Here is a 14,622-nt window from a genome sequence, read left to right on the forward strand (position 1 = left end):
TTTTGAAAGAAAATACTTTTAAAAGTTATACATTTCTAAGCCATTTCTTTTTTAAAATTTTGTTTATATCAGAAAAATTAGGGTTATCTGAGAAAGATGTATGCTGATCACATGTTGAGAATTCAAAGTCTATAGAGATGAAGGTGGGATATGGTAGAGAATGGTTCCATAAGTAAGTTAATGATGTTATAATAGTAGAAACAATGTAAGATCAGCTCCTCTTGGATACTTTATTAATGATATCATTTAAAAATGGTTTTAGGCCAATAGAGAGCAATAGAAGAATTAAGGAAAAGAAGCATTTACTTAGGATTAAGCATGGAATAGCTATGCTTAGATGAAGAGCAGGATATGAGATCTGGATTGATGAAAAAGGAGGATGTTTAGGATCTCTGTTAACAAGTGGAGAAAAAGGGGTAGAGCTGTAGACTTTTGAAGGCTATCATGATATATTTATAACTGTCCAGTACTCATTATTTTTTCAAATGTTGTGAGTTGCGATCTAAAGTTTCAGAAACATGAAGTTGTAATGACTAAAGACAATTTTTGTTGTCATATCTTTCTTCTCTCAAACAAGAATAGGTGACCCACAACATACTCCTGTGTGCCTACTGTCTGAATTGTAGCAGGTAATCTGTACATAAGTAATGCCACTATTATCATATAATGTTAATTAGGCAAATATTTGAGACTTAGGAATAGATACAACTTTGTAGAATGACTACAAAAGAAATTGCTGGTTCAGATGTTGACATAGTTGTCTACTATGGTGGGACCTAGAAGGATCTTGTGTTTCAGTATAATCTTAAGACTTTTGGTAACAGATGGATTATTGACTTGAAAACAACAAAAGGTCAATGAATATGTTGTTTTCTATCAGTGAAGATCTACAGAGTTATGACTTTGTTTCCTTGTTTTGACATTGCGTTAAATTTTCATGTTTATATTTTAATTTTATCTATTTATATAAAATATAGAATACATTGAATATATTGGATGATTTAAGTGAATATAGACTTTGAAATTATCTATAAAATTACAAAACTTTGTCAATTTTGTTTCATGTAGATAATTACTTTCATAATCAGGTATAACTATTGACTATATTTATAGGCAATGTGTGAATTTAATAGCTTATTGTAGCTATTGTATTCTGTTAGCTATTTATTTTTTATTAGCATAGTGATGTACTTAAAGCATAAATACCAACCTATTTTCTGAGGTTTGAGTGCAACAGCCTTTTTCTCTTTATGGATAAATATGTTTACCCCTGTACAAAATTAGGAAATCAGAACATTCAGTTAGGTATTCAAAAATTTTTAGTTTCCTAATAGACATTTTAATGGTTGATTAATATACTCTCTGAGAGCTGACATTTTACTTATTCTGAATATGTATTTGTGCCCCTCAAGCGAAGTACATTCAGTTAGCTACTATATTAATACTTTCCAAATGTCTCTTTAGGCCATTTGCTTACTTATGTAACTTCAGATACTGTCATGACACTGTGGTTCAAGAGAGCCAGAGTTCACATTAGCATTATTTATTAAATTTGCCAATTCAAAAACATGAACACAAACACAAGTTTTTTTTTTTTCTTTTTTTCCTACAATCATTAGCAGTAATGCTATTTTATGGATCAAATTCTCTCAAAAGCCATCAGATTCTTCCCAGAATAGCATGTTATAATCTATGTTTTCCAAAGTGAAATGCAGAAAAGTTAGAGAGGTGTCATTATTGAATCATAAAGATAATGAAAATTTTAGAGAGTAAGTTTTGCACTGTTTAAAAAGTTAAAGGGAGGGAGGAGGAAGATGGTGGAAGAGTAAGACGCGGAGATCACCCTCCTCCCCACAGATACACCAGAAATACATCTACACGTGGAACAACTCCTATAGAACACCTACTAAACACTGGCAGAAGACCTCAGACCTCCCAAAAGGTAAGACATTCCTCACGTACCTGGGTAGGGCAAAAGAAAAAAGAAAAAACAGACACAAAGAATAGGGACGGGACCCGCACCAGTGGGAGGGAGCCATGAAGGAGGAAAGGTTTCCACACACTAGGAAGCCCCTTCGCGGGTGGAGACTGCGGGCGGCGGAGGGGGGGAAGCTTCGGAGCCACGGAGGAGAGTGCAGCAACAGGGGTGCGGAGGGAACAGCGGAGAGATTCCTGCACAGAGGATCGGTGCCGAATGGCACTCACCGGCCCAATAAGCTTGCCTGCTCACCCGCCGGGGCGGGCGGGGGCTGGGAGCTGAGGCTCAGGCTTCGGTCGGATCGCAGGGAGAGGACTGGCGGTGTGAACACAGCCTGAAGGGGTTAGTGCACCACGGCTAGCCTGGAGGGAGTCCGGGGAAAAAGTCTGGACCTGCCAAAGAGGCAAGAGACATTTTCTTCCCACTTTGTTTCCTGGTGCGCGAGGAGAGGGTGTGTCACTCTGTATGACAGACTCTAGGTCCATCCACCTCGCTACAAATAACTCAATTTTGTTTCTTTTTATGGCTGAGTGACATTCCATTCTATATATGTGCCACATCTTCTTTATCCATTCACTGTCAATGTACACTTAGGTTGCTTCCTAAATAGAAATAAATAGTGGGGGTGGGGGTGGGGGTGGGGGTGGTGTTGTGATAAATTGGGAGATTGAGATTGACATGTATACACTAATATGTATAAAATGGATGACTAATAAGAACCTGCTGTATAAAAAAATAAAATAAAATTCAAAAGCAAAAAATTGATTAAGATGGTAAATTTTGTATTATTTGTATTTTACCATGATCAAAATTTTAATTAAAATAAAAGTTTTTTAAGTAAAAAAAAATAACTAATTAGATACAAGTGTGTTTTCAAATGCTTTTTCAGAATACATTAAGTAGTCTGTGTATTTTTTTCATATATAATTTATTGCTGAGTTGTGGGCACTAACACATTCCATAGTAAACCACTCATGGTCATCACTTTTAATTTCACTGTCTTATTGTATTTCTTTGTATTCTATTTCAGTTCTTGGTGTCTATGTTTATAAATATTCTTTTTTGTGGTCCATATTTTTCAAGATTTCGGTCAAGAGCTGCCACCTGCATTAAATAAATTTGAATACCTTTCCATATTTTTACATGCTTATAATATTTTACTTAACATTGAAATTATTTGTTGTGACAATTTTTAAATATTTTACTCATCAATCCCCAGGTCCAAAATTCTTATTTTAGAGAATGCAAGCAAGAGGCAAGATTTAAACTCTTTTATATATTTAGCTGTTTTGTATATATGGGCATGTATTTTTCTCTCTCCTATGATAGTGTTTTTGTCAAACTTTCTAGAAGTACTTTGTTTTCATAAATTTTATTATGTTATTTAACAGACATATTTATAGATATACATTATGTTACAATAAAGTGATTCTGTTTGTTATGTATATTGTTTTAACTCTAACAATTTAATTTCTTTGATATAAAGTGTTATTCAGTCATGTTTTAATTTGAAAAGAATCAATCTATGTCCTTGCTCTTGTTTTAAACTTTGTATTTAATTATATTTTACATATGTCTCTTGTAAAACAACTGGTGTTTAAGTTTAAGATATATATTTACATTTGCTTTTCTTAAAGAAGAGTTCAGCTCATTTATATTTCAGATTAAAATATGTGTGGGAGAAAAACCCCAGGAATGGTGGAATAATGACATCCCCAAATATGTTCCCTCAGAAATACAAAAGGAACACTGGTAAAAAAAAAAAAAAAAATGTAAATATAAACTTTTTTCTAATTCTGGAAGTTAACCAAAGGCTTGCAAAAATCCAGAGTATTTACTCAAAACAGTAGAAACAGCTGTATCTCAGTAACAATGAGCTTTATCACATTTTAACCTACCTTATTCTTATTCCCCTGGTAATCATAGTAGCTATAAAACCAGTAGCTTAATGACACTGGAGGTGACAGAATGGATTTGAAGCTCCACAAATGTCTCACTACCAGAGAACTGTCACTCTATATGACCTGTTTAGAAGTTCCCTGGAAATCTCCATTCACAGAGCAAGTCTTCATTTGACCTGACTCAGAGATCACTCAGTGAGAAAAATTCTACTCCCAACGTGTTTATTGAGAATAATCAGTAGCAACTGTACAACACTGCAGTTGCCTGTGACAGTGACAGCAATTGGGGCAGATAAGAATCTGGCCAAAAAACCTTAAAAAGAAAATCTGAGAATGAGCTATCGGTAGGGGACTTAGAAATGTTGTACCATATTCCTGGAATCTATAAAGCTGCCCACATGTTCAGAGCTGTACACATGCTTAGGAAACACCCAAAAAACATTACTTCCTCATCTCCAGCTAATCTTGAGAATCCACACAAGTGTGAAATGAAGGCTTTTAAACAGAGTTGTAAACTAACTGCCACATCATTGAATGCATGCCCCAATTCATATATAGAGAGAACAGAAGACTTATTGGTTTAGGGCATCTAATAAAATATTTATCCACTCTTTAGCTGACCACTAAGGTAACTATGCAACTTCAATGGCTGCACATTGCAAAGAATACAGACTTAACATAGTTCAGTAAGGTCATTTGATAAACAAATAGGAACAACAAAAACAACAGAAATAAACAGCAATAACAACAATCTCTGGGTAGCAGGGATGGGATCTGACTTCCAGAGATGCCGCATAATATTATAAAAAAATACATTTTTTTCCAAAAAAATTATGAGATCAGAAAGAAACAGGAAAGTATAAATATGCACAGTATATGCATATGCAGGAAAACAAGCAATCCATAGAAACTGTCCCTGAAGAAGCCAAGATATTGTACTTATTAAATAAATATTTTAGATTAACTATTATAATATTTTCAAAGAACTAAAGGAAACCATGTGTAAAAATTTCAAGGAAAGTATGAGAATGATGTGTCACCAAATAGAAAATGTCAATACAGAAGTAGAAATTATTTAAAAGAAAAGAGAGAGAACCAAATATAAACTCTGCAGTTGAAAAGCTCAATAAATTAAATGAAAAATTCACTAGAGTGTTTCAACAGTGGATTTGAGCAGGTGAAAGAAAAAAAATCAGTGAATTTGAAGGTATGTTATAGTTGAGATTATTCAGTCTCAGGGATAGGAAGTAAAAAGAATGAAGATTGAATAGAGCCTCAGAGACCTGTGGAACACCAACAAGCATACCAATATATACATAATGGGAGTGACATAACAAGATGAGAAAGAGCAGATATAATATTTGAAGAAACAAGGCATGGATATATCCTAAATTTGATTAAAAACATTGTTACATATTCAAGAGGGTCAATGAGCTCTAAGGAGAATACACAAAGAAATACACACTTGGAGAGGCAAGCTTGTCACAATAGAATAACAATAGGCTCAGAAAGGATTAAATTGATACTAGAGAAAATGGATTCAGCTATTGCTACTAGGGGAAAGTCAGGGATTGCTAGCTGAAGGCAGCAGAAAGTGACATCTGAACATTATGGCAACAAACAACAGATGATCTTCTGAGGAAGAAATTGATTTAACGTGGAATAAGGTGTACATCTTGACAATTGCTTAGATCCAAGGAGAAGGAGAAAAATGTAATATTCAGAAATCTATGAGTCAAACAGATGACATGGGGAGGGAGTTCTCTTAGTAGGCAGGGCCCTATCTACTAGCTTGAGGGAATTTAGGATATCTTTATGTAAGTATATGTGGAGGGGAAATGAAAAGGACAATATGTGGGGATTGGGTATCAAGAAAAAGGAAAAAATAATAATATTTTGATCCCTGAAATAACCAAACTGGAGAAATAAGCAAAAGGATAATGATGATATGCTGAGAATCCAATGGAACATTTTGAATTGTAATCTTTGGCCCTGATACCAAAATCTAGGTCTTGAAAATTCAATGGGTTTGAGTCTGCTGGTCAGGGTCAAGTGTTCTCAAATTTGGAAGTCTTGAGTCTGGAATCCAGGGAATGAGACATGGAAAAGAAATAATTAAAATACTCTGATTCTGTGTATAGACCAATACTAGATTTTTCTAAACTGTCTTTAATTCACACATGATTTTATTTTCACATGTGACTTGAAACCCACTGATGATTCAAAATCATGCCAATTGGTTTTAATAAGTAGTTAAGTCAGTCTCTATTTTTTATCATATCTAATAATTGTATGATGCTTTGCACCTTAGAAAAAGCATATTCAAGTAACAATTTAATTTTTTTCTGTTTTGCTTAAGACACAAAATCTTAATAATAGTAAATTACCTTTCTTGGTTCACTTAATTTGTCACTATAGTCTATTATTTATTTCTTATACTCTAGCAAATTTGAAAAAAAACTAGAGCAAAGGGTGATTAACCTTAATCCTGATAACTCACAGCTTAAAAAATTATCTAAAGTATAGTTAACCTCTGTAGTAGCTAAACAAAATAGTATAATAAAATCTTTGTCTGGGAGATTAAAATAGCTTAGAAAAGTCTAGTTTTCCGGACTTCAGTTTTCTCATCTGTGGTAGGAGGCATTTGGACCAGCTTCAATAGTTTTCAGCTTGGGAGAGGTATGTTACATAGGGTCATCTGGACATGGGGAGAGCATTTTGTTTGTTTTGTGGTTTGTTGTCTTCTTCATGACTTGTGGGATACTACTGGCATTTAATAAGAGAACTGGAACTATTGTACTAAACTTTTGGTATGTTCAAGATGGTTCTGCCCTATGAATGAGTCCATATTTAGTGTTAATTGCTTTTAGCTTTATAATGCTTTAGTTTTCTAATCCATGAAAAAGAAAATATAATCACGTACTGGAAAAAATGCCAAAAATACTGTATTAAGACACACCAAACTTGAGTATCTTTGAAGTCCTTTTCAATTTTATTATTCATAGATCTGTGAACTTTATAACTATAAGAAAGTTATAAATAACTTTATAGTTATTTAATTTTTAAAACAATGGTTGCTACATTTTTAATTCATTTTCTCTAATATCCCCTGCTCAGCAAAACTCCTACCAGAGTAAATGATCTATACTTTAGAGATTTTTTGTGTATCTTTTAAAGCGTTTTCAATCAGTGACTCATATATGAGATTTTTGAGTTATTGAATGAAAATTGACTAGCAAGTTAATTATTTACCATATATTCCTACTAGGATAAAATATTTCATTCCAAAAATGTATACTTCCCCCACAATTCCATGATCTTTTTCAAAAATCGATTATACATTGTATATTATATTTTATAAAAACCTCATGTCTGCTCCTATTTTCTGTTGCTTTTACTAGGATTAGCTAATTTTTTCTTTTTATCATTTCTGAGATCAACAAAAAGTATATTCTAAGATATCAACCTCTGCAATTGTGAACATTGAATTTCAAGCTGAAAGTGATTTAGAGCTTGAATATCTATCACAATAGCTTATAACGTCATCCAAAAAACTTTTTGAGCTGATTTTTTTTTCTTTTCTTCTCAACCTAAAGGTGAATAATTTGGGAAGTTAAGCCAAAATCAATTTAGTAGTTTTTTTTTTTTTCTTGTACTTACATGTTAATGAAAAAGTTAAATTTCTTATTCTGATAAAAATGTCTCCAGCAGCTATTGGCACTCACATTACTCAAGAACAGCTAAATTTATAAACCTGAAACTTGATAGGGGTGGAGCTCTTATTGTGGAAGGAAAAGATTAAGATAAATGTATAAAAATTATTCAAGTTTTTTGGAAGTTATGATAGTTTACATATATATGTAATTTTATGGGATGTATTATGGGCTTTTGTTCAATTTCTCTAGTGAATAGCACTGTAGGTTAGTAGACTGAATACAGAATTAAAGCTAGAAATTCTCAATTCTAATTTTCATCTTTGCTTTCAATTTATCTTAGCTTTGCTTTCTCAATCTCTAGTCTTTAAAAGAGAGGTGAAAAAAAATAGTAATCAGTTTGGTACCTTGTAGTGCTGTGAAATGTGAGTAGATATTTAATTGATAATCTTCTAAGAATTGATATATATATGAAATTTACTGAGCTTTAAGTAGAAGTTTTATTTAAAGCACATTAAGGAAATCAACTGGAATCACAAAAGGACATCACTTTCAATTCAGATACCCTATTACATGCACTCTGCATGGTCTCCTGGGAATAAAATCTTCATTCTGTTTTTCCATAAAGTTGACTACAATACTTTCTGGGTCCAATCTAATTTAAGTCCTCTTCGGCATAATTTACTTGAATATTATTAGTATTGGAAAGGGGACAAGTAAAGGGAAGGAGTTTCTGTCACTGAAATTTTTAAACCTTTCTTTGGTAGTGAAAACCAAAGTGAAGCCCTTTTAGTTAGTATCTACCTGGTGACCCAACACTAGAACTTAGCCCTTTTATGACTCTATGGAGACTTCTGAGTTTACCTATTTTTCAATTTTGCTATTAGTATAGTTAATTTAGTAACTATAGTATCATAAACACAGGGTTGAGAATAAATTTTTCTCTACTATCTCATTTATACAATAAAATTATGTTAATTTTATAAACTTGTGAGTAGTTCCTCAGTTTTGGCTCTCAACACACATTAACGTTTTTAGATCAAATGAGAGCACGTTGATGTCAGTGACATACCATCCCTACTTCTGCTTATGCAATAACAGCAAATTCACCACACTGAGTTCTTAATATAGCTGCCTGAATTGCATCTAATCTACTTTCAGCGTTATTCTCACTGACCCACATGTTTGGCAACCAAAACCAATTACAAGCCTTATTAAAGCCTGAACAATAGAAATGTTATTTTATTAGCACCTTATTTTGTGCCCAAGCAACTTTAGATTTACATTTGTTCACTATGGGCCATATGATGCCCTATCATGGGGAAAAATTAAACAGAAAGAAAATTCCCTGAATCTACTTGAGAAACACAAGAGTGTAATTTGCCACACAGCATGCCCTTCAATATGCACAAACAAGAACTTGTCATAACCATCTGTAGCTCTGTTTACATGAAGATACATGCAGGCAAAAAGCCAGAGGAAGTCTATCTGAATTAATAAATATGTGGAAGAGGAGCTTGCAAGCAATATATCTTTAACAGATACAGGCAAGTCTGTTTTCAAGTGAAAGAGACCTTGGAATCAACAAAAGTTCACTGTCAGCCTAAGTTTGTTTTTATTTTTCAGAAACATGTCAGGATATCAAGAAAATGTGCTGGCAGCAGGAGAGGTAATTAAAAGGTGGTACATATTATTTGCATATATGTACATTTCTGACGTTTCGATTCTTTAATGCTTTAATAATGATAATATGTGAATGATAACGTTAATTGAAATTTACATGTGAAAGAAATGAAGTTGCTTCCCATACTCATCATTTTAATCCTCAAAACTATACATGTATTATTAGTTTCTTTACAGATGGAGGGACTGAGGTACTTACCAAAGATCACATAGTTGGCACACAGAGGCAGAGCTGCTGTTAAAATCTAGATAAACAACTAATATTGTATCTCTTGAAAGTCTAGCAATGAATTACAGGAGAATGAAGACTCCATGTTAAGGAGTTAAGGACTTTCTGTATCCTGTTACTTGGATATTTATTGAGTGACAGGCAGTGGATATTTGTAGCTGACAGAATGTTGATTATGCCTAGGGCATAATAGTAGTCTCTTCATAGAAAATAATTTTAAGGCATAGATGCCTAAAAGACTAGATGCATAGGATATAGTCCTGCTTGTACCGAATTGCAAAATTCATTGGTATTTTACTTAATTCTCTAGGATGATTAAAATTCAAAATCTCCATCGTGACCTATAAGAACCTAAATAAATCTACCTGTATCCTCAACCACATCTATTCTTCTACGCTTTGCTCATTCCTTTATGGTCACACTGTCCAGGTGTGCCCCGCCTAATGAAGTTTGGTATGCTGCTACCATAGATATCTGCATGATTCTCTATCCCAACTCCTTCAGGACTTTTGCTCAAATGGTACCTTCTCTGTGAGACCTTCTCTGGCCATCCAATCTAAAAATGCATTTTCCCCCATGATACTTGTTATGTACTTTCCAAACTTTACTTTTTAGCATCTATTACAATTTGTATGTATATGAAATTATATATTCACTTTTATTGTCTGCATCTCCCACTAAAATGTAATCTCCATCGAGGTAGAGAATTTTCTTTGTGCCCCACTTCATAATAGTGTCAAACAAATAGGAGATATCCAATAAATATTTGTTGAATGATTAAATGTGGATGAATGAATAAATATAAGAGCTGCATCTAATCTCTCATCCTAAATTACACTTGTCAGTAGTTTCTAAAAAGTCTCTGCCTACTTTCCTTCATTCCCAGTGTTCTACTGGCTAGAAAGTCTCTCTCTAGCCATTTATCTGATGCTAGATATCACAGCTACTGTCCACATGTCTGGAACTCTTCCTCTTGTGTTAAAGATTCCCTCTGATCCTGCTGGAGTGTCAGGTCCTTTTACAATCTAACTGTAAATGATTGCCTCACCTCTACAAAAAGTCTACTCCATTATCTAAAGATATATTCATTCTATAAAATTATTTCTCAGACTCCCCCTTCTCCTAGGTATCTAAAACCTTTCTATACCACAACCTAATGAAACTATATCCTCCCTCTGAAACACCTGCAAATTTATAGAGCCTCATACTTTAGTATATCATGAATGTAATTTCAAAAATGACCAAGTGCTATTCCAAAGTACCTTCCTTTTGGATCAGTTTTTTTGTTTGTTTTGTTTTGTTTTTACTTTTCTATGAACTAATTTTCTTGTTGAACTATTCCTCATTTAGTCACTTTGGGAAAGTCTCCAAAGCATAAATTTAGCTCATTAACATACAGAATTGCACTTTGATAAATTCACTACAGACTTCACACTCTACAAATACCTTCATCCTCAAGTTCGTACTTGAATGTGTCCTAGAGCAAGTATGGCCTATATTTCAAAGACAGACTAAAAATCTTACAGATTTTGCTATAATTTTATAAAAGCAAGATGTCATTTATAAAAATATTTTCTCAGTGTCTGGGATTTATATTTTTGTGCATTTCAATTTTGACTATTATAGACACTCATGTTTAACTGGTGTTATAAGTGTTCATGCTTGTAACAGGGATTTCTTTTAAAGTACTTTCATCAAAATTAAATCTGAGGCACTTTTATAACAAACAACATAATAGTAGGACATTTGTTCATGCTTGATTAGTTAACACAAGTGCAGAGAAACCTCAAAGGATACCTTCCCCTACAACCCTGTTGAGCATTTCCCTCATTCTGTTTACAAGAAATCCCTTCCAAAAACAACTTATGGAGAAGTTGAGTTTTGATTAATTACATAGAAAAAGTTATTTATTTTTTCTTACTACTGTTTTAAATATAATAATGCCACAGATAAGCAAATTCTCACTCTTTGAGGATGCCAAAGTACCACCTAAACTGTAAAACACACACACATGACTCATATCAAGTTTGACAGTCATTAAGGATACTTTAAAAATATTTGTGGTATGTCTGGGTTAGGAGAATATCACTTTCAGACACCATCCCCCAAATCTGGGAAACATTTTCTATTAAACAATGTGGTTCTTTTCCTGCTGGAAACTCTTTAACAATAAAATAACTAAGATGATTTTAAATCAATTACAGACAAATATCATTAATTAATGTTAACTATGAAAATTGTTCGTGATTTACTTTAACTCATAGCTGAACCCCTAAAATTAACAATGGTTCTATGTTGGGAGCTATCATGATCTGCACTGCTTTCCTCTGATGTGGATCACTCTAATGATGTAAAATTTTCTTCTAGAACTCTTTAGAAAGGCTTTCCTCATAGATACCACTCCTCCAGTACAGCTGTATCCATTTTTCTTATCCCTTATTTTTTCTCACATACTCCAAAAGTGTTATCAATAGGCCCCCACTGACTTGGTCTCAGTTTTGCAGCCCTTAGGGTAGAAAATTCACAGTGTGAGAAGATTTCAGGATAAGACAGATCTTGGCTTGAATGTTGGTCCTGTTAAATTATGTTGATCAAATAACTTAACCCAGAGCTATGTTTTCTCATCACTACATGTTTGTAATGAGCAATGAATAAAGATAATGTATAATCATGTGGCATACAGGAAGTAGCTGATAAACGTTATCTCATTATTTATTATGACCTTATTTGCAAGTTCACACTCATTATCACCTCAGTAGTGGTTAAGGTACAAATGCTCATGAAATATTATTTATAACTCTTGCCTTTATAATTGAATATTTCTTGACATTGTCCGGAGAAAATATTGATTGACATTAATGCCATGATTGGAGTAACCTCTAAAATAGTGCTTATATCTGAAGTTAGTTTGCCCCAGAAACACAAATCTCTTGAGAATGAGATTTGCGTGCAGGTCAATTAATGGGGAGTTTTCTCTGGGGCAGTACCTATAATCATGTGAGAAGCTGCACTGGTGGAAAGAAATGGTAAATTGTGATGCATTTGCAAGACGTACTTTTAACAGAGTCCTTGGCTGATCCTGTGAGGGACTGTGGAGCAGGAATGGACCTTCAGAATTGTTCTCAGTCATGAAAAGGGAGCCAAGCATTTGTAGCCCAATACAGATCAGTCATTGGGTGCAAGCTACGCTCAGGGAGGGAACATGGTGTTGGGCGAGGCAGCTCCCTTCAGATCAGTTCCTGGAGAGGGACTCATCTGTGAGCTGTCAATAGTCAACATACCTGGTAGCTGGAGGAATGAGTGCCTGGGTTCTGAATGGGGGATTTAGGTGTTGTGTCAGAGAATCTACTGCATGTGCCAAATTGTTACATTTCATAGATTCATATATTTTTAAATGCAGAGCATAAGTTTGCAAATGTTTTCTTGAACCAAGTAAGAATGTTAAGAGACACACACACATACTCACTCAACAAGTACAGGCTGTTTAAAAATAGTTGCAAAAAAGAAAAGCATTTTAACATACAAAATGTAGAAGAAAATCAAGAAGAAAGTATAATCATTAAATTGAAACTTACTATATATATGTGTGTATAAATGATATAAATATAATCTCTCTCTATATTTCTCATATTCCTTCAGAATTGTAATTAAGGAGGAAAAAACAAACCACTATTAACCTCAATATTAGTATCCTTCCAATATTCCTTAGGAGTGAGTTGGATAGTTTTTTCAAAAGGACTCACCCTTGTCCTACAGTAACGATCAGATCAGGCTTATGATTCCTCATTATACATTTTTCAAATATGCAAAAAGTCAACCAAGTCAAAGAGTTCTATGCATGCATATGGCTTTTGAAAAGAAACCTTAATAATTTCAGTTCATCCACATAAGATTTTATCAGCAACAGTACTTTCTTTATGATACCAACAATTCCATGACATCTTCAATTCACATATAATAGAGAAGGTTATTTGAACTTATTTATTTAAACTTCTTAATTTTTTTCACTTGAGGGCATATTTAAACATATTGATATTTTTTCATGACATTAATATTTATATCTTTTATATCAACACTCTTGAATCTCCATCTATGACATTTTTTTAAAAGATAGATGGATGAATTTCAGATGTGTGGCTGCCTGTAGGTCTCTATTTATAGAATCAAAGGGGTCACTGCTTATCTTGTCCGGCACATTGCTGAGCTAAGGTAAGTAGGCACTTCCTTTGAAGTTAGTGGAATCTCAGCTCTTAGATATTCTTTTTTATGGCATAGAGTAAAATAAAAATAAATTTACTATCAAGAATATCTTTGTAGACTATATTCATAAATCATATTTTTATAGTGTTTCTTGAAACCAGTAATTGATTTTGCCTAGCTAGGGAAAATGCAATCTAAGTATAAACAGATAAAGTCTTTCATTTTATTAGAGAGAATTAGCATCTTATTTTTGATATGTGAAGAACCAGTCAACTTTCATCCCAGTTTGAAGTTAGTCTGAATTATTCCAGGCAATCATCTTGATGTTTTATGCATTATGTTATTAGTTTAAAAACTATATATTGTAAAAATGTATTGTTATCTATCATACAATAAAATTTTGAGAATCTAAGTGGTTAAGTTTCTTGTTCTAAGTAAATATTAGATCAACCTAACTTAGGCAAATTTGTTTGTCTGCGGTCTAACAGTCCCAACTTCTTCTAACCAATTATAATTACAAGGATACAATGAAATTAAGAAATATATTCTCATGAATAAACTTACATGGAAGTACATTTGCTCTTGATTCTTGCATGTTCCTGGCCTTTGAACCTGAGGAAAAAGCAAGTATTTACTCTTTTTAGTAACTGCTTCTCATATATTAATTATAATGTTTCTAATATATCAATATGTTTTTTTTAATCTATGCCCACACATATAATACATACACACACACACACACACACACACACCACAAAATACATATATGGGAAGTCAGTTTGAAGTGGGCTGTAAATTTTAATAAATACAAATATAAAACTTGGATTTTTAAAATCCTTTTTATCCTAACTATGATTCGTGTAAATTGAGCAAATTATCTAATATTTCTAAATCTCAATTTCAGATCTTTGAAATGGAGATAATCAAGACAAGATTGTTCTGAGAAATATGAATAATATTTCTTCACCATTTTGTATT

Source organism: Leucopleurus acutus (genome assembly GCF_964270905.1).
Source record: "Leucopleurus acutus genome assembly, chromosome: 11".
Classification (NCBI taxonomy): domain Eukaryota; kingdom Metazoa; phylum Chordata; class Mammalia; order Artiodactyla; family Delphinidae; genus Leucopleurus; species Leucopleurus acutus.